Raw genomic sequence first — 19,247 nt, forward strand, 5'->3', positions numbered from 1 at the left:
ATACAAAGCTGCCAGGAGAGAATAATGAGATACACATTGTGCCATGCAGCCATGATAAATCCAGTAGCACCATGGTTACAGCCAAAATGGGAGGCCATCAGAAACCAGGGAATATCAGCACATAGAGATTTCCATGATTTTGCAGACTAGTCTGAACCAGGGGAAACTCATAACACAGGTTAGTTAGGGAAAATACTTACCTGCAAGATAAACAGGCCCCTAAGATGAGGGGGAGCAGTTGGTTTAGATGGCAGGGGTTTATAATATTTATTATATTATTTATACAATATATTTATCACCCATATTTGGACCAGGCTCTGCAGATTTGTAAAATAAAGATACCAGAATTCTTGTAACACAGAGGGGTTTGTAAATGACTGGGGGGTTGCTAGTATGAGCAGGCTTTAAAAATATGGTTTAGCCATGAGAGTGGCACCAGGGAAGAGGGATATTGGGGTCTCTCAATCATTGGAATGCCTTGGCCAGTAAAAGGTTCCAAATGCCACGGATCTGGATTAACCAACAGATTAAAAACTGGGTCCCCCTCATCAGCAATTAGCTCAAACACGAGGAGATAATTATCCCAAATGAGGGTGTGGAAAACCTCAGCTGATGGTAGTCACAGAAGGGTAAATAGAAGGTGCAGGGAATGCCCAGACTCCTTTTCTGATGAAGAGGTTTAAGAAATAAGTTACTGGGATTTTCAAGAGCTCAAACCTTGCATTCCATGACTTGCTCTGGCTGATGCAGGTAGGTCCCATCATTCTATGGTTTTATCTCATCTCTGACCATGTTTTCCAGTAAAAGAGAGGTTTTGCTGGGCATTTTTGCTGTTTGTTTGCTGCTGGTGATGCTATGAAGAGTTTTTTGCCTTTTCTTTTATGCCCCTGTTATACCTTTTTACAACTTCTGTATTCTTAGTGGTTATACCTTTTTACAACTGCTTTTTGCCTACATTCTTGGACTTATTTGTCAAGGTAAGAGACTAAACATTTTGGAAGCTTTGTAGTTAGGGATCAGTGTGTCCCAGAGCCCAAGGTCCTCTCCAGAACACATTCTGTAAACCAAGATAGAACCATCCAGGGGAAGGTTCCTTGGGGAGGGGGGCTCACTTGAGCCTCTCATTGGGGAATCTTTGAGAGATCTGCTAATTAGTAACACCTCTAATGTTATACCTGATCTGTTGGGGGTGTGCATTGTGGTGTGCATAGAGGTGCATTCCACCTGGACATGTGCACCTAAGAATCCTTAAAACAAATACCAAGGTAAAATCCCTTTTTCCCTTCTAACCATGTTTGACTCTTGATTTTAAAACCAGGAAAAGGCATCACTAGAAGAGTCTAAATCCACCTTGCTCTTCAAAGTAGAAAGTACTAAAGCTGGTATTCACAGCACTGCTGCCCTGCTGCTATTCCCTGTTTGCTGAGTTATGGTGATCTTGCTTTAATTAAGCTCAGCATTAAGGTCAAACAGGGTCAGTATTAAGCTTGGTGTAAAGGTCAAACACTCCAAAGAGTGACTTGATGATTTTGGAGGTCTTTTCCAACCCTAATGATTCCAGGATTCTAATGGTGGCTCTCCAGGAGCTGGGTGACTGCTCCAAGACCCTTTGCAGAAGAAGGGGTGCAGAAGACCAGGAGAGATGAAGGGATGTGTCCCATGTTTTTGGATGAGTGACCACATGGAATTCTTGGAGGCAGCAGCTGTGACAGGCTCTCCTGTAGGGCCCAAAGTTTGCAGAATGTTTGTTCTAGAGCTGTCACTTTCCAATTTTATTTTGTGGCAAAGTTTGTCCAGCAAACCTGGTGTGTTGGGATCTGCTGCTTTTCCCTTGGGGTTTCCTCTTCCACACAAAAAACCACACTGGTTTTGTGCTAAATTTTAAACTGGCACCAGCCAGGCCCCTGTGGGATTCTGAGCACCTCATTGAGAAGGTGCTGAGCTGTTTAAGCCCTGTGGGCCCTCAGCATCCTGAAGGAGTGATCCCTGTGGTGCTCAGTGCTCCCAGGCGTGGGGACAGCTGAAAACTCCTGTCAAAAGCAGAGCTTTGTTCTGCTGAATTGGGCAGTGAATGGTTTGGGCATCCCAGAGAGCCTGGCCAGCCCTGTTGACTCCCAAGGACCACTCGTGTGCCTTAATTGAGGCAGTGCCTGAATGCTTTAGCTGGGTGGGATCAGCGCAAACATCCCCCAATGTCAAGCTCTCTTCTGTGTCTGTTTTCTAAAGCTAATGACCACCAGGCATTAAAAACCCAATCTTGGGCTTTGGAGATGCTGAGGCATCTTGTTTCCTATTTGTAAAGGTGAATGCCTTCACCTTAAAATAAAATGTCTTTATTTCTGAGATGTTGGAGCATAGAAAAACTGAGTGCTGTAAACTTAGTGCCCTTGGAAGCTTTAAGCTATGTTAAAATGTCCATAACTTTAAGAAAAAAGACCAAAACAATGCTGCTAAGAAATATTTAAAAACAAAAGTTCATGCTCAGCAGACAGCTCTTATGACAAGGCTCTGCCCAGAATGAATTTTTATGCTTGAGTTATAAACCCTTGAAAAATGGGGATCCTAATACAAAAGCTGACACAGCTTTAACTAAAGCAGCTCTAGTAAGTGCTGCTATAATTATTTGCTCATTAATTACAAATTTTGCAAGACATGAGACTAACACAAATTGGAAAATAGGAATAATTATCAGTAATAACGCCACAGAAGCTGGACACATTGAAAGTATCTTCCTCTTTAAATTTAATAATAGCAAGACAGCTAGAAAACTAATAAGAAATACATAATTGAAAATTAACCTTGCAAATCTGCTGTTAATAAACCATGGTACTCTTGCACTACAATAATTTTACACAGCCCTTAATTTGCATTTGAAGTGTTATTCCAGGTAATACTTTGTGCCTTTACAACAATCAATGTGTCTTTGAATTAAAACAAAAATGCCAAGGTTGGGTTTGGGATAGCTGGGGAGGAGGCAATGGTATACCCTGTAGTTTTTAGCAGCTCGGAGCTGGGATGGCTGGAAATCAAACGTACAATGGGGATTTTTGTGCTGTGATGCCTCAATGCTGTTTTGTTGTTGTTGAATTCGGGCATTGTGGTGCTTTGTGCTTTCATCCTCGCCTTGTGTAATCCACCACTTGGGCTCTCGGATCACTTGCACTTTCTCATCCTCCGAGGTGTGAGACTTGATTACTCGGGGATGATTTAAACATCCAGAGCGTTGGGAGCAGGAGTGTGTGGTCCTTGAACTCCCCTGCTGCAGCACAGGCTTCTCCCGGCGTGCTCGAGTGGTTTTCATGGATCTAATGGGGGCAGTGCTGGAGGCACTGGGATATGCTGGGCAGGGGAAGTCAGTGCAGCCTCTGGCTCAATGAAAGGAGCTGCTGGCACCTTGTGCCTGAGGTTTTTTCCCCACTCAAAGGGAAGTGGCACTTCCTTATGAATGTTTTATATCTGTTACCAATTGGCAAAAGCCTCCAAAAATCTTAAATCAATCAATTTGCAAGTAAAGATGAAGAGAATTGTTTACTCAAAACGCAGACTGAGTCAACTGCTCTTGCTAAGTATCTCCCACTCACAAAATAAACCTGATATATATCTCTGCCCGCACAGAAAACTCTGAGCCAAGGAGTGTTTAATAATTTTGGAGCTCGTATCTAGCAAACTCTGAGTGCTCAGCCGAAAAAAAAGGATAGATCCTAGGGAAAAAAGCATCCCTGACTTTCATTATATTGCAATACTAATGGCAGTGGAGGTATATGCAGGCACTCAAAGTTGTGTATGACCCAGCAGCTTTAAAAAAAATAAAACAAAAATAGAAAAAATAACCCAGAGACCTACAGTGTTTGGCATCAGAGCGGAGGAACATCGTACACAAACAGTTGGGTTAAGAGTGTGCACTCCAAACAGGGTTTCTGCACAATTCCAAACTCCATCGAGGGCTGCATGTAAAACGTTGGCTTCTTTGTGCAAACCCGCAAATCCTGGGGGAAAGGCCACACGGGGTCAGCAATTCAGCTGTTTGTCTGCTCACTTTATGTAAGAGGTTAGCAGCAGTGTGCTTTTTGTCCAAAGCCAGCAATAGCAGGAACAGCTTGTGTCTGAAAGGGCTGGGGCTCCCCTCGTAGTGCTGGAGAAGGGGTCCCGAAATAAACCTCAGATGGGGATAGTCTTTGATTTGACCTCTTCTCCATTTATTGGGCTGTAAGTGTGTGTGTGACTCCCATTGCTCCCCTCAGCCCATAAAGCTCAAACACCAGCAGCACAGGTATTTCCCCTTCGTTTCAAGGTGTTTCAGGGAATTTCAAAAATACAGCAATGTGGGAAAATAAGGAATTCTGGGTGCCCAAGCTCTTCCTTCAGAGGAGCTTGAGGGGTTAGATGGAAAACAAACCTTCCATCTGCTCACAGCCTCTGGGTGAAGTCCCAACAGCACCCCAGGTCTCTGTGGCTTCAGTCCAGGGAGGGAGAGGATGGTGATTTCTCCTTCCAAAAATACCCTTGCAACCAGGTACATAGTAAAAAATAGAAAAATGAAAAATTCCTTTACAGTCTCTTCTGCTTTGGGGCAAAGATCTTGGAGCAGAGGAGTAGAGCTTATTTTGAGGGTGGTAAGGCCTGGCACAGGGTGCCCAGAGAGGCTGTGGCTGCCCCTGGATCCCTGGGAGTGTCCAAGGCCAGGCTAGACAGGGCTTGGAGCAGCCTGGGCTAGTGGAAGGTGTCCCTGCCCATGGCAGGGGGTGGATTAGCTGGTGTTGAAAATCCCTTCCAACCCAAACCATTCTGTGATTGCATGATTTGTGTGAACCTAGTGTGATCAAGCTTAAACTTGCTGATGTGAGGGAGATTTCACTTGATCCATGAGGATTTGGAAATTGAAAAGAGCAAGGATGGGAGTCCTCAGCTTAACCCTGGTCACGGTTTAACCACTACATTTGTGAACATAAGAATCGATGATAAGAGATGGCCAGGGAAGGGCTGTGGAAGGCTGGATGGATAAATCTGCACTTCCATGTGTGTCTGTAGGGCCTTCTGAGACTTCCCTGCAAGCCCAGAGGGAGTTTTGGGGCCGTGCTGGATGTGGTGTGGGAGCTCAGAATCTCAGCCACTCCATGGCACATCTTTGGCACAGCCAGCCTCGAGAGCCACATGGATGAAGAGGAGCAGGGAAAGGGCAGCCACAAAGCCAACGTCGGGAAAAAGGAGATGGAAAATACCCTCTCCTTCTAGAAAATCAGCAGGCTGGGGGACAAATGTGCCTCTAATGCTGCTCCTGAGGCTGCCTCTGCCAGTGAATGCCAATCAGTATTCAGTTCATCCCTGCTTTCTCAAGGAAAGACATAAAGGAGCAGCGTAGCCAAAAGGAAGCTATTTTTAGAAGATGGAGAGATGATTTTTTTTTTTTTCCTGAACCATTCTGCTGTTATTTATGTTGCGTAGTTCTTGAGTTATTTATTTCAGTGGGAGTTGATGCAAAGTGGGATGGGGTTTAATGTGTGGAGGGATGGTGAAATCCATCCTACAGCTGTCCTTGCTATTTCAGGGCTGGCTTTGAAAGTCTTTCCAACCTGAAAATTGGAAGGTGGCTTTTTGGATGTTATCAAGGTGTTCCTGATGGTCTGAGGTGTTTGTTGTCCCCAGTCCCTCCAGTTTCCAGTGCACTGACCATTCTCCTGTGGCTATCACTGACCATCCTCCTGTGGTTGCCACTGACCATCCTCATGTGGTTGGCACCGCAGTGTGTTCTAACCTGGCACTTAAGCCACCCATATGCATTTTTAAAACACTAAAAAGGATCATTCCAAGTGTGCTCCAAGGTAAAAATAAAAGATGTTAACACTTTTCATCGATCAAAGCTAATTTATGCAAACTGGGCTCTGCTGGCAACTGCAGCAAGGTAGAAATGGTGACATCATGGAGCGTGAGCTCTGCCAACCTGGGTTAGTGCTGGAATGACAATGGAGTGATTTAGCTATTATGAGCTCACTTAATATTTCATACTTAAAGTGGAGCCTAACCTGCAGCTCAGGGTTATATGAAGTGCACGTTGTGGAGTTGTTTCAGAACAGATTTTGACACAAACTTTGCAGCTAAGGGAAATGTTTGAGTGACACACATATTGCATATGCTGTTACTCTGCAAGGCTGCTGAAAATCCTTTCAGAAAGGAAAACTTACTGGGGAATGTTTTCTATTTTCTATATATGTGTGCGTGTACATAGACACATGCACACCAAAGGGTGGAAAATCTGGAATGTTGTCTTAAGCTTTCTGCTATGAAATCATCACAGGAGAAGAAAATCACTTGAATCATACAAATATAGCTGCAGTTTTTAAATCCCAAACCCTGTCACTCTCACAATGACAACAAAATACTGTCGATGGGATGGGTCATGAGTTTGAACTTTTAACACCGATTTTAGATTCCAGCCTCTTTTACAGAAACAGTGCTGAAGTGACCTCCCATTCAGTGAGGGAAGTACTGCAGCTGGTCTGAAAAAACATCAAGTAAAGCACCAGGAAAAGAAAAGCTTGTTGTAGTTGAAGCTTTGGCTCCCCAGGTTTTCGGCTGATGAGTGAGTGCCTCTTTCCAAGCCTCGGTGGCAGCCCCTGCACTGAGCCTGGGAGCCTTCTGTTGCTTTGCTCATCCTGCTTTTTAAAAATGTCCTTATTAATTGTCAGAGAATTGGGATTACATTTGGAATAACTAGTTTTCCTGTTTAGTGCATGATGAGGAGAGGCAGAATTCAGGCTGTGTTGGTGAGGAACAATATCTAAGATAATTGTATCCAGGCTGTAGGGCAGTGACAAAAGAGCAGGTGGGGACTGGTATTCTTCCAGTTAAACCATAGACAGGATACACTGATATATTTGGGGGAAAACACAGTGGATGTAGGAGGGATAACTTGCTAACCTTGGCCACTGCAGTAGCAGGTTGGGACAGATGAACCATGAGAAGGTTTTTTTGGGTGGATTTAGTCCCTTTTCAGACCCATTAAAGGACAGGAAGGAATGATTTGGGATATATTTTCCTCTAGAAATATGGTGATGTTTGCACCTGCTGTTAAGACTAAGGTCGGCAAAGTTTCATCGTTGATGACCTTAAGGATCAGTGTTGCTGCTCTTTTTTGGAGAGAACAACAATGAGTATCCCAGAAGAGATGTGGCCAAGCCTGGAGCCTGCAAAGTGCCTCATTGTCTGGAAAAATGACTTTTTCACCCTCTAAGTGGGTCATGTTCATCAGGGTCTGTGTCACAAAGCCAGGTCTAGTTGCACATTGTTGGCCACCAGCAGCCTGGGTTTGAAAGCACATTTTGGGGGTAACTCTGCATGTCTGAGACGGAGACATTTCATATTTAGGGAAAGTGCTGAAGTTTTTTGCACCCACATTTGAGGCTGATTTGCAATCTCTTCCATAGCAGTGAAATGACCTTGCCACTGCTATAAACACTTACCCAAAGCAATCATTATTGGTTCAAACCTTTCAAATATAGTGACATAAGAATTATTCATCAGTATGATCCTTTAAGTTGAATTAGGACAAGAAAAAGAAGTGCAAATCCAGAATTCTAGGATTTTTAGTTAATTTAAATGCTACTTTAGGATCTTTTCCTGTCCACAATGAATTTCCACTGTTCCTTACAGCTAATAGAAAATTTTATGGTTTTTCAATCAGAATTAGTTCAAGCCACTAGAAAACATCCTTTGTTCCTATATTGATAGGAACGCAGTATTCTGCTTTCTTCCTGTTTGGCCTCCTCTGCCCTGGATGCAACGGGAGTAAACACAGTGGAAGGATTTGTATTCCAACAAAGAAGAACAATTGCAGCAGTGTTTAAATTCACAAGGTTTGAGGATTGTAGTTGGAGTTTATTTGAGGGTGGGGGGAGGAAATGTTTATCGCACTTCATTTTAGAGGCTCTCCCTTTGCCTTATCCCTGCTTATCACAGGGGCACAAACGTCTTTCCCTGTAACGGGAATAATTCCGATTCTATTCCAAAAAACAGCCCAGAAGCCATGAGATCCCAGGAATAGGTTTCTCCCTCTAGTGGCAGCAGAAAGGGAGAGGCAGAGCTCTTGGACCAGGTAGTTACTTCTTTTTTTTTCCTTTGGGAAATCATATGAGGTAAAAGAGCTGCTGTTTATTTACAGCTTCAAAGAAATATTCATATGGCACAAAATATCTGCAGCTTCCTCCTGGTTCTCTTTAGTCACTGAAATACTTTAAAACCAACACACTGAAGGGTGTTTCTCTAATTTTTAAAAAGACTTTGAGGCTCAAAGTACGACAGAGACAACTTGAGAAACACAGATTCTGGTTAGTTTGGTGTCCTGCTATTTCCTGGTGGCAGAGCCATGTGGCAGACACCGTGCTCGGGAATAAGCACGGGAATCAGCTCAGCATCCCTCCCTGCAATGCCTGGCACTGTGCAGCCTGCAGAGGGGGAGGGATAAGGATATTCAGAGAACTGCCTTGGGGAGTGTTTGAATCATATCTGGGGCTACTGTGTTTCTTTGACATGTAAAATGTAAACCCATGTGCTCTCAAGGACTAAACTGTCCTTGTGCCCCCATAGGAAAGGGAACAGCGTTTTGTATCTAAGCAGGAGAGGCTGAACAGCACCTGTAAGTCGAATAAGCAGCACAGTGAACACAGAAAAGTTGTGGCTGCCCCTGGATCCCTGAAAGTGTCCAAGGCCAGGTTGGATGGATCTTGGAGCAACCTGGGATAGTGGAAGGTGTTGCCACCCACGGCAGGGGGTGGAATGGGATGAGCTTCAGGGTCCCTCCCCACCCAAACCCTCCTGGGATTCTATAAAACCTCCCTCTTCTGTCCTGTTTCTGCTTTCCATCTCCTGATGGTGCTTTAATTACCAAGAAGAGTATAAACCCATTAATACTTGTTTTAGATGGGCAGAAAGGTTGATCTGTGGAGGGAGCCTGGCTGAAGCATTTGTCCCTGGTTGACTTCTGGATCTGTCATTGGTGTTTTAGTCCCCATGACTCAGTCCCTGCTTCTTGTGAGGATTTCAGTGTAAACTCTTACTTTAATAGATTACATGGAGAGGAAGTTGAAACAGCATCTTAAATTCAGGGAGAATGTGTCCTTCAGGCTCTGGTGCTGAAAATAGTGTGGAGCTAAAGGATGTTCTGTTATCAACAGAGAACACAAGACACCCCCAACCCCAAAGTGATTGGGGTGCAGCTCAGGTCCCCTTTGATGTGGGGCTGCAGAACAGCTGCCCTTGGCTGGTTTGGGGGTAGAACTTGTGCAGACTCCTCCATGTCCTTGGGAAGCTCCATCTGGCCCTGGGGAGGAGGGGAGCTCTGCCTTGGGAAGGCCTGAGGAGGAAAATATGGCCAGAACCTGTAGTGACCTTATTACATCCCTGGGACACAGGAAAGGTCTACCTGACCTGGGAGGTCACATGAATTAGTCCAGGAACTGGAAACCCTTCCATGAGGGAGGAACTCGATGACTTCAGAGCGAAGTGCAAACTCTGTTCCTTCCAGCTGGGATTGATAATTATCAAGGCAGCCAAATTCCAGCTTCTTTCTTCAAAGTTAATGATATTTCTTGTGTCCTTTCTGAGGCTGTTTCTGTGGGACCTGTTCCATGTAAAGACTCTCTGAGGAGAGGACTTGGCACAGGAAGTCTGGATCCTGGCAGAGCTCTGAGGGATGGTGGTGGATTCCTGGGCTCATCCAGGTTGGGAGACCTTGTCCATGGGTTGTGTTTTCCATCCCCCAATCCTCAGGACTGGGTCAGCTTGTTCTGGTGTTCACCCAGGAGCCCTCATCAGGCTGCCTTGGTGGTTCAAAGGACAGAAAATTCTTTTGGATTAATTTCTTCCATGCCACCTTCTGTGAGATGGTTTAAATTTTAGTCACTTTCCCAATCACACAGCAATATTTTAGGCTTTGAGCACTGTCACTTCTTTGGGTAGCACCTTGTCCTGACTGGCAGATACCTGGGCTGCTTTTCCAGCCTCCTGTTTCCTCCCTGGACCTGAAAACTATTCTAATTTTATTTTACCTCCCTGTAAAGTTTCTTTTCATTCACTGCCTTTGCTTTTCTTATCGCTTTTTATGCTCTCAACTTCATTATGCAATTGTTCCAACCCTGCTCTGTATTTGATGTTTTATAACTCGTGTCTGCCTTTTCTTCCACTGTTGATTACTTTTACATTTTGATGTTCCTTCACACTGGCTTTACAGGGGAAAAAAAAAAAACCAACCCAACTTGAACATTCCCTGTGCAATTACTGGGAGGTGGCACACACAACCCCCGGGCATACATTAATTTATCTTTGAACACTTTCTATTTCCTCTGTGTCCTTTCTCTCCCCAGCTTTATCATGTTGAATTTCACCCCGCACTTACTCTCCCAACTTTGCTCTGCTAAAATCTAATCTACTTGTTTTCTAACTTCTGGTTGAACATTAATCCTGGTGAAATCCTTAAGGGCTGAGCCCAGAGTCTCCCCCACACTCGCATCCACTCATAATTGCTGGTGCAGGAGCCTTGCTCAGGAATTATTCCTTATAAAAAGCCACCTTCTTCCCAGACATACTTCAGATGATGAAAAAATGTGTTGGGACCCCCTGCACAGTAAAGAAATAATTTTTCCCCAAATCCCCAGGTGTTGCTCACAATCCTCTCTCCCTCTCCAGACTTTTTTTCCCCTTAATGTGGTCTCAGCTGAATGTTTCAGCATCTGCCTGATTTTGAGCAAGTGGGATGTGGGTCTCAAGTGCTGCAGTTCTGACACTTCCATACATTTCATTAAAAAAGAACCAACTTGGATTGCTAAGCACAAAGCCTTCATGTTAATCAGCACAAGTCTTGAAACACTCTGGATGAGCCCTGGACTTTTCTAGACCTGAAAAACTATTTTCAGGAAACTCCTGGTGGTTATTTCCATTAAAAGCACTTCTTTATACCCACATTGAATTTTATGTGCATTGGGAATTTATCAGAGTGGAGACCTGAGTGTTTGTCTTGTTCTTCCATATATTTATCTAGTTCTCATATTATATGTATTTAACACATTTAATACTGACTTTAATTGACCTCATCAATGTCATGGCTTATTAAGCTTTTTATCATGTAATGTTCTTTTTTTTCCCTCTCCGTTGAATGATCACATACATTTGTTTATCATAAATTGAGTGCATGTATTTTGGAAAATACAATTGAAATGCCAAGTGCTTTTCAGAAATTCTTTCAAGCACAGTAAAAGATATATCTGGGTGTAGTTAAATTTTTATAAAGTGCAACATGAAAACATGTCTTTACCTTCATTGCTTTTTCTGTCTTCCACCTACTGCCTTTTTTCCCAGAAAGGCAGCTGACAAAAATAAGAAGGAATGTTTCTTGTGTTAAATGAAAGCAACTTAAATCTCTTTTTATTTATTTGGTATTTAATCTCAAGCGGAAACTTGCACTCAGAACCCGTGCTTTCCGTTCAAACTGGAAAAGTATTCTCCACAAGTAAGTGTTTGTTTGGAGAGGGAGAAAGCTCTAATTGTAACTGTTGGGTCTCACAATAAATATTTCTGTAGTGAATTTGAATTGATTAATCTGTCACTTTTTTCAGTAAAGTGCAAAATCAGATCAGCTCCCATCTTGCTTATTTACACGGTCAGCTTTAATTTGTCATTAGTTCTATTGAGTAGCAAAGCTTTTAGTGCAGAAGATACCTCTTCCACTTAATGGATAATCATTTAGTGGAATATAATTTAAAAGGATTTATCTGGTCTCTCTGCCATGGCTGTAACCTAACCCCAGCATGATAAACTTTCTCCAGGAGAAGGATTAGCACTTTCTGGTGGCTTTTGCCCAGGAATTTGTTCAGTCATTAGTTCAACACCCAGCTTGGCCAAAGTGCCCTGTGAGCTGCAATGGGAGACTTGACACAGGAAAAGTATTCCTGGGTTTGGCTGCATCTTCCATTAGACCACTTTGTGTCAGGTGATTCAAAAGGGTTTCAATCCAGATCCCTGCCTTGTTTCAATTGGAAGATAAGAGCAAGAAGTCCAAGGCAGAAGCCAAGAGAATTGGAAATGTTTTGGGTGAGACAAGGGGCCAGAAGCCCCACCTGGGAAAAAGAGGGATTCATAAATGAAAACAAATTCTTGAGCAAGTTATGGGAAGAGACTGGACAGGTCATTATAAGAATTTTATTTTGACTTGCTGTGAAGGGCCAAGAGGGGAAGCACTGGTTTTGTCAGGAGCTGCTTTTCTGGGCACCAGAGCTGTATCCCCCCAGCCAGAGGGATGGGAATGTCAGCCTTCCCAGAGAAACACCCCTAATTAAGGATGCAAGTTGCTGTAACTTTTTACACTCCTAGGATCTCAAATGATGAAGAATTCTGACTTCAATCCAATTTCTTTCTTCCCCATTGCTGAACTCTGGCACTCCTAGAAGGTGACCACAGTGGCACTGCACTGTTATAAGCTCCAAAATCAGGGCAATTCATCTTCGTGCCTTTCCAGCACAGGGCAGGTGCTGTGACAGGTGGAGTTTGCATTAAGGAGTGAAGGTTTTTCCCAGGAAAATCTGCAGTAGGTCCAAGTATGTGTAGGTCCAAGTATGACACTTTTTCAGGGGATGTGTGAAGATATTTTCAATGGTGTTTGGACTGATGTGCTGGGGCAGTGACAGCTGAAAGCTGGAGTCACCAAACTAAAGCTTTAGGGCAAAAACTTTGAATTCATGCATCATTAATAACTGAACAAGTGCAACACTCCCCATCAGCGTGGGTTGACCTTGCTTTTAATGCTAAATGTGGAAAAAACAGGCTTCTCATGGCTTTAATTTGGTTTTGCTTCATTTAGCCCAGGTCTACCTGGCTTCCAGAGCTGTCACCACCATGGAAGAGGATCATTCCAGCTCCTGCTGAAGCTCTGTGTCAGTAGGGCATGGCCAGGGTTGATGACAGATGTGACAAGAGGATTTTGGTTGTTTTTTTTCAAACCTGCTGCTTTCCTTTAACCCTTCTGTCCCTCTTCTTGATAAAAGAGACGTTTTAAGCTCCCAAATAGCAAAAACTACACACCTACAAGACCCTCTCCAGAACTCCATGTTGCATTTTTAATGATCTCTTGTGTTTGTGTAATAATCCAAGGCAACATTTCGAAGTTCATTTTTGGAAGGGATTAACAAGGACTGTTTTAATCTTTCCTGTAGTGTATAAACTGCTGGAAAGCAATCCAGTGGCAGTTATGCTTTCACTGATGCCTGGAATTGAAATGCTCGTTGATTTTTACTTTATTTTTTTTGGCAACATTTCTACTTGAAGAAAGAACTTGAGTGCAATCAATTAAAGAGAGGATCTGATTTGCTTTGTAATTGTTTTTCTGTCTCTATGAATGATGTAAGGGCATTTTGGAAGAATTTACTTCACTACTCTGTCTTTTCTAAAATAACAGGTTTACGGGTTGATTTATGGGTTGTTTGTTTTGTTTTTGTTGTTCTGTCTGTAGGTGAGAAAAAGGTTAATTTGCTTGAGAAATCATGTCTATGCCAGAGAAGGTCAACTTGTTCCGTCATTGTGTTCTGCCACTGGAGCTGACCTCAACCTAAACACGGTGCTTTAAGGCAAGAATTAGGCATCCTGTTTTTCTCCATGTTTTCCCAGCATTTGTTTTCTCCTGTTTTCTCCTCAGAAAAGGCAGGAGGGTGTGACTCCCAGGAACAAATTCTGTTCCCTCTAAAGTCATATTTTTGACGTTGTGCTTCACAAACTTCACTCTTTGCTGTGGCTGTGCCAAGCTGTGTCAGGTGGGACTGCCCACGAGCCAAAACACCAACAAGTCTATTTGGGAGTGGTGTCACAGGCAGGGAAAAACTGTGAAAGCATAAAAATTGGGAAAGACAGGGAATATTAACTTTGCCAAAGTTAATGCCCATGGATATCAGAACACATTGTTCCTGGGGATGTCCCAGCCCCTCTTCCTGCAATATTTCTGTGCCTCGTAGGATGCTGACCAAAAGTGATGGACCAAGGCATCCAAATCCTGCACCCTGAAGCTTGGATTCAGCTCTTGTCAAGGGGAAATGCTCTGGGAGGTGATTGAGAAAGATGAAACAAACTCCCAATAATGCTGAGCTGCAGAGTTTAGCAGAAGTGGTGGAGGAAGTGTTGAATCCATCCGTAGGATTCACTGGAACTCCGGATGTGTCGGAATTCATCCTGGCTTGTTCCTATTTCCATTTCTTGTTCAAAAGTCACCAGAAGCCTGGAAATTGGCTTGGAGGTTGCACCTCTCATGCTAAATCTGGGTTGGGGAGGTTGTGCAGCTCCTGGTCTATGGTGCAGGAACCTGGTTTGGTTTGGGGGAGAGGAGAGAGGCAGCACAGAGAGTAAGAGGTGGATTTAGTTGGGAAGAGGACAGGACAGGGCACTGCCAGAGGGGAGTCTCTGGCTGGATGCTCCTCTCCCCCACACCCAGCTTCTACAGTAGTTTTGGGAAACCAATTTGAATGAATTTTGTGGCAACTTAGTGATAAAGCAGTGGTGAGGAGGATAATGTCAAATTTGAAATGAAAGTCAGCAAGAGCCTCTGTGTGAGTAATTTTGGTCTGTTCTATGTTGTTTCCAGGAAGATCCACATGGAAAAAGAGGCAATGCAATAAATTAAGGGTTTTTTTTCTTGTTAGTCTCATACCTGGGGTCATACTTGCCTTTTGTGGATATGCAATTGCTATTAACTTATAAGGAATGCTGCAGTGGGGACTGGAAAGCAAATAAGCTTTGTTCCCCCTTTCTTTTACTGGATAAGAGTGTAAAATATGGTTGGAGTTTGTCAGTATGGAAACAAATGTCTGAATTTACTTGCAAGACTTTGATATCTTCAACCTTTTCAGGTGTAAAACCCCCTGCAGTAAGAGTCACCTGCACACGATTTTACATAATTTACTATTTTTGATGAAAAATCGCATCAAAGTGACACCTAAGGCACCACATCCATTGCCCTTTGATAAGAGATGGAAGCTGGTCAGTCCTGTTCTTGACATTTATTAGTGCTGATTCCCAGGGCCAAGGAATGGCAGGAAGAGTTGGTTACACAGTAACTTCTGAACTGTAGTGGCAGAGCTGGTATTAAAGCCTCTTGGATTTGCTTTAGGCTTCCTGTACACCAATATAAAGCCGTGGTGGGCTCTTCATGCACTTGCAAGTCAAAATACTTGATTTTTTTTTTTATTTTTTGGTAGTTTCTTGACTTTTTTAATAATTATTTTTCTCACAGTGGCTGTTAAAACAGTTGCAGAATAAGTGGTGAATTCAAAAACATTTTTGTGAATCCATTTTAAATTTCAGCAATGCACCATAGTTCCTACTGTAGCTTTTACCAACCTGCAGAATTGCTCTTGGCTCTCCCCTCCTCAGGGCAGATCATGTATCACACCCTGTTTAACTCCTTCAAGAGACACACGAAGAAATTTCACTTACACAGAGCAATCAGACCTCCCCCTGCCCTTGAGCCTTCATGGGAAGGATGTATGAGTTGGGATTTTCAAGTACATATTAAGAAGTTTATTGCCAGTGGAGTATGCATAGATCAATATTCAATATAGCTGTAAACACACGTCCTTCACACGGATGCTGGATGCCCTTCCTTGGGCCTGCAGCTCCCTGAAACACCACTTACAGCAGCCCACAAATAATAAAACATCATCTCCCTGCTTGCCCAGTCCAGGGGTTTCTCAAGCAGATGCTCAGAGGTGAGATTTTTGCACTTTTGACCCATTGGTTCCACCTCCTGTTTGATTTTTTTTTTAAAATGTGAAATATTTATGTGAGGAGAGGTCTTTTCCCAGTATTTTACAGAGTTTTTTACTGCTGGCATTTATTTGCAGTTGGTGTTTCCTGTTTGTTGGAGCAAAAACCAGATAAAGTGTCACATGTAGATCTTTGTGCTTTGCTGATGGAGAAAGCCCTTGGAAAACCCATGTGGAGGTCAGCTGGGGCCACAGCACTAATCTGTAAATTAGCATCTTCCAAGAAAATTATCAAAAGCTGGACCATTCCCATCCAATAAACCACAATAATTGCAAATCTTTGGGAGAAGGGTTCTCCCAACCCCAAAAAAGCTCTTTATCTTGTCCCTAAAATGAGGGTTACAAATCCTTCAGTATTAAACTGAGGAGGAGAAATTGTGGTTGTTTATAAAACTTAAACTGCTCTGTATGGAATTTCTGCTTATTTTGCTGTATCTTGTTCAGTTTGAGGTAGTTTTGAACTGGACAGGGTGTTTGTAGGGATCTGAGGGCTGTCAGTGCTGAGAATTGGGCTTTTTATAATGCAGAGGAGTCTTTATCCAATTGTTTATCCCGAGTCAGAAGGGCTGTGCATGAGAAATAATTGCCAGGGAATAAAACTCCTGGCAGTTCCCACTGAACCCACAGCACATGCTTGAAGTGCCATCCAAGCCTAAACAACACTCAAATAAAAAAGGGAAGTGTTCCCTTCTGTGTGGATTTCCTGGTTTGAGACATCTTGTCAGGCTGGCAGAAATAATTATTACTGGGAGAAGGTGGGAATTCTTCCCTCCAAGATTCCTCATTCATTCTTTCACCGGGAGAACAATTAATGACAACTCACTAATGGCTGCAACACTTTGTTTTCTCTTTCCAGTGGCACGTGCAGTCCCAGGTTTCTGAGTGCTGGGTACTCCCTGCCTGGCCCCAATTACTTTGGCAGGGACGATGGGATGCTGCAGGGACTGGAGCTTCCCCTGGCAAGGCAATTCCCAGCCAAGAATAGGTTGGAGCTGCTGGCACTGAAGTGATGTCTAGGAGTAGCTCTGGGTAGTGGGAATCACTGCCTGGCTCCAGCAAAGGAAGAGCAGTTGAGGTTTTAACTGTGTAATTAATTACCACAGATTTGGATGGGGAGAGGGGAGAGAATTTGGGGCTGAATGAAAATATGGGAGACTTCCTAATTGACCAAGTATTTCCTGTAAGATGAAACCAATGAGACAAACAGAAAGATCTTAAAAACAAATATGCTTTAAAATGAAAACAAACCCAAATTTGCCTTACCCAGTTTCCTTGATGAGGCTTTTGCCCTGAGTCTGCCTGTAGAGCATGGCCTGGTATCAGTCTGTGACTTAAGGTTGGGAGTGGCCAACATTCCTCAGTCTGTCTTATTGACCTGGTGGCCCAAAAACTGCAGAGCTGGGCTGGGAAAGCCCCCTTTGGTCAGTCTGGAGCCTTTTGTCCTGGGGTATCCACGAAGCCCATCACCAGGGCAGGGGGAGTTAAGCAACACAACTCCAACCTCTCCCCCCCCCCGTATCTCTGACACGTTGCAAAGATGAGAAACCCTCTGGTTGGCTGGGACAGCACTAAAGGTTTCCAAAATCCTGGTGGATGAATTCAGTGTCTTTATATCAGAGGTGTCAGTGGAGGCCAGGAGCTTGTCTTTCACGTCCACTGAAAATGTTATTTTTAGTGCATTGCATCTTCAGACTTGAAAGGAGAAAAACCCAACACTAGCTAATAATTAAGTGATTAACTGTAATAATATGCTGCACGTTTTGAAGTGAGCAATATAGGTTCAGATGAATCAGGAGTGAATTTATACATTAATACATATTCAAAAGTGTGGTTTATGATTTAATTACAGTTCTAAAGGAACCAACCCAGAGAAGAAACATAATGCCCTGATGTTTGCGTTACTCTTGCACAAGAAAACATCCAAAGTTTGCCTGTAACCTACGTTAATTAATGGATTCTGTGCAATTTATTTGTATGTGCGCTGCCTTTCCCATTATGCTGCTATGGCTGATCTTGGGAAGCAGCGGAGAGAGACTGAGTTCAGGAAGGGATCACTCCTCATCCCAAAAGTGCTGCTGTAGCAGAAACAGCCTTTGATCCCAGAGAGATGGTGGTGAGATTTAGGACTCGCAGCGTTCCCATTGCTGAATATGTAATTTAGGTCACTGAACTATGTTTTGGTGGAAGATACTTATCTATTCCACTTCTTGCTGATGTCATGTGCTGGGAAATCAGATGTTAGAGTGCAAAAATACATGAGAGGCCAGGCTTAAAATGGCATAAAATAAAAATGTCTGACTGGCTGCAGTTCCTTGTGGTGGTTGTAGGGGATGAGGGTCACATCCCTTTTTTTTCTACTTCATTGTCCTGCTCCATCCAAATTCTGATAAAAATTAAGAAATCTGTTTTTTCCCCCCCCTGATTTTTAATGCAGAAGGGGAGCAGAAGCCCCAGAGGAAACATTGTCTCCTACTCGATCTGTTCTAACACCTCTGTTCAATTTGGAAAAGCTGAGAGGGTGCTAAATTTCCCTCTATCTCCAACGGAGATGTTCACTAACAACAACAAAGGTTAATTCATCCCAAAACATCCCTTCTAAAGAGAACGAGGGATTTAAAAGGTGTGTGGCTACCTTGTTTTGGGAAGAATTAGTTAAATCGTGTCCTGGTTTAAGGCAGTCATGGCAGGCAGTGATGGTCTGTAGGTAAATTCTCCTCTCAAGCTTTGCTGCGTTCACTGTCAGCTGCTTATGTCATTTTCCAAACTATTTTTTCCCTTCTCCCCCCTTCCCCTTTGGAATCCCCCTTATTTTTACTTCAGGGAAATTGTTAACAGGGAGCAGACTCGAAGGAAGATATGGAGGGGCTTGTCTTAGTTGTAAAAGTACTCAGAAGTTCAGCTGCTAACAGCAATGCAAATTTAAGTAAGTAATAAAAGCCCTCCAAACCTCACCCTTGGGTAACAAAAAGAAAATATGGCTCTGAGATAATTCACCAGGCAGTGCTCAGCAAACACAAAGAGAAAAATACATTTTTCCCCCCTTAATTCTCTCAGGGTGGAAGAAAAAATCAGGCAGTTTTCCTCTTCCCTCTATGAATTTTTAGCAAATAGTTATCAGTAAAGCAGTTGTGAGAAATATCAGCTACTTTTTCTAGCTAGTATTTGAAAATCCCTAAGTTATAGCAGCAGCCAATGCCAAGATAGCAATCTGGATTTTACAGATCGATCTCCGGTAGCTGCTGAGATCTGAGGTCTCAGAACTACCAAGTTCACATTCTCTGTATTTTTCTTTATCAGATTCCAACCCATCTGTAAAAGTCCCCAGCTTTCTGACACTGTGCCTATTGAACAATATAATCCAGGATACCTACAAGTCATTAATGGTTCACCTTTGCAATGAAACCTGGAGATTTGGAGCAGGATTTTCCTTGCTTATGATCTTCCCACTGTTCCTCA

At 43.2% G+C, this 19,247-nt stretch overlaps 1 long non-coding RNA gene across 1 annotated transcript; it reads left to right on the plus strand.

Moving 5' to 3' along the window:
* The first annotated feature begins 602 nt into the window (after window positions 1–602).
* Window positions 603–18,112, plus strand: LOC138110327 (uncharacterized). Its single transcript, XR_011150888.1, has 3 exons — window positions 603–750; window positions 13,493–13,607; window positions 13,989–18,112. It is a non-coding gene; the product is annotated as an uncharacterized lncRNA (long non-coding RNA).
* The last annotated feature ends 1,135 nt before the right edge of the window (window positions 18,113–19,247 follow it).

Source organism: Aphelocoma coerulescens, chromosome 4A, assembly GCF_041296385.1.
Source record: "Aphelocoma coerulescens isolate FSJ_1873_10779 chromosome 4A, UR_Acoe_1.0, whole genome shotgun sequence".
In the NCBI taxonomy this organism is placed as follows: Eukaryota; Metazoa; Chordata; class Aves; order Passeriformes; family Corvidae; genus Aphelocoma; species Aphelocoma coerulescens.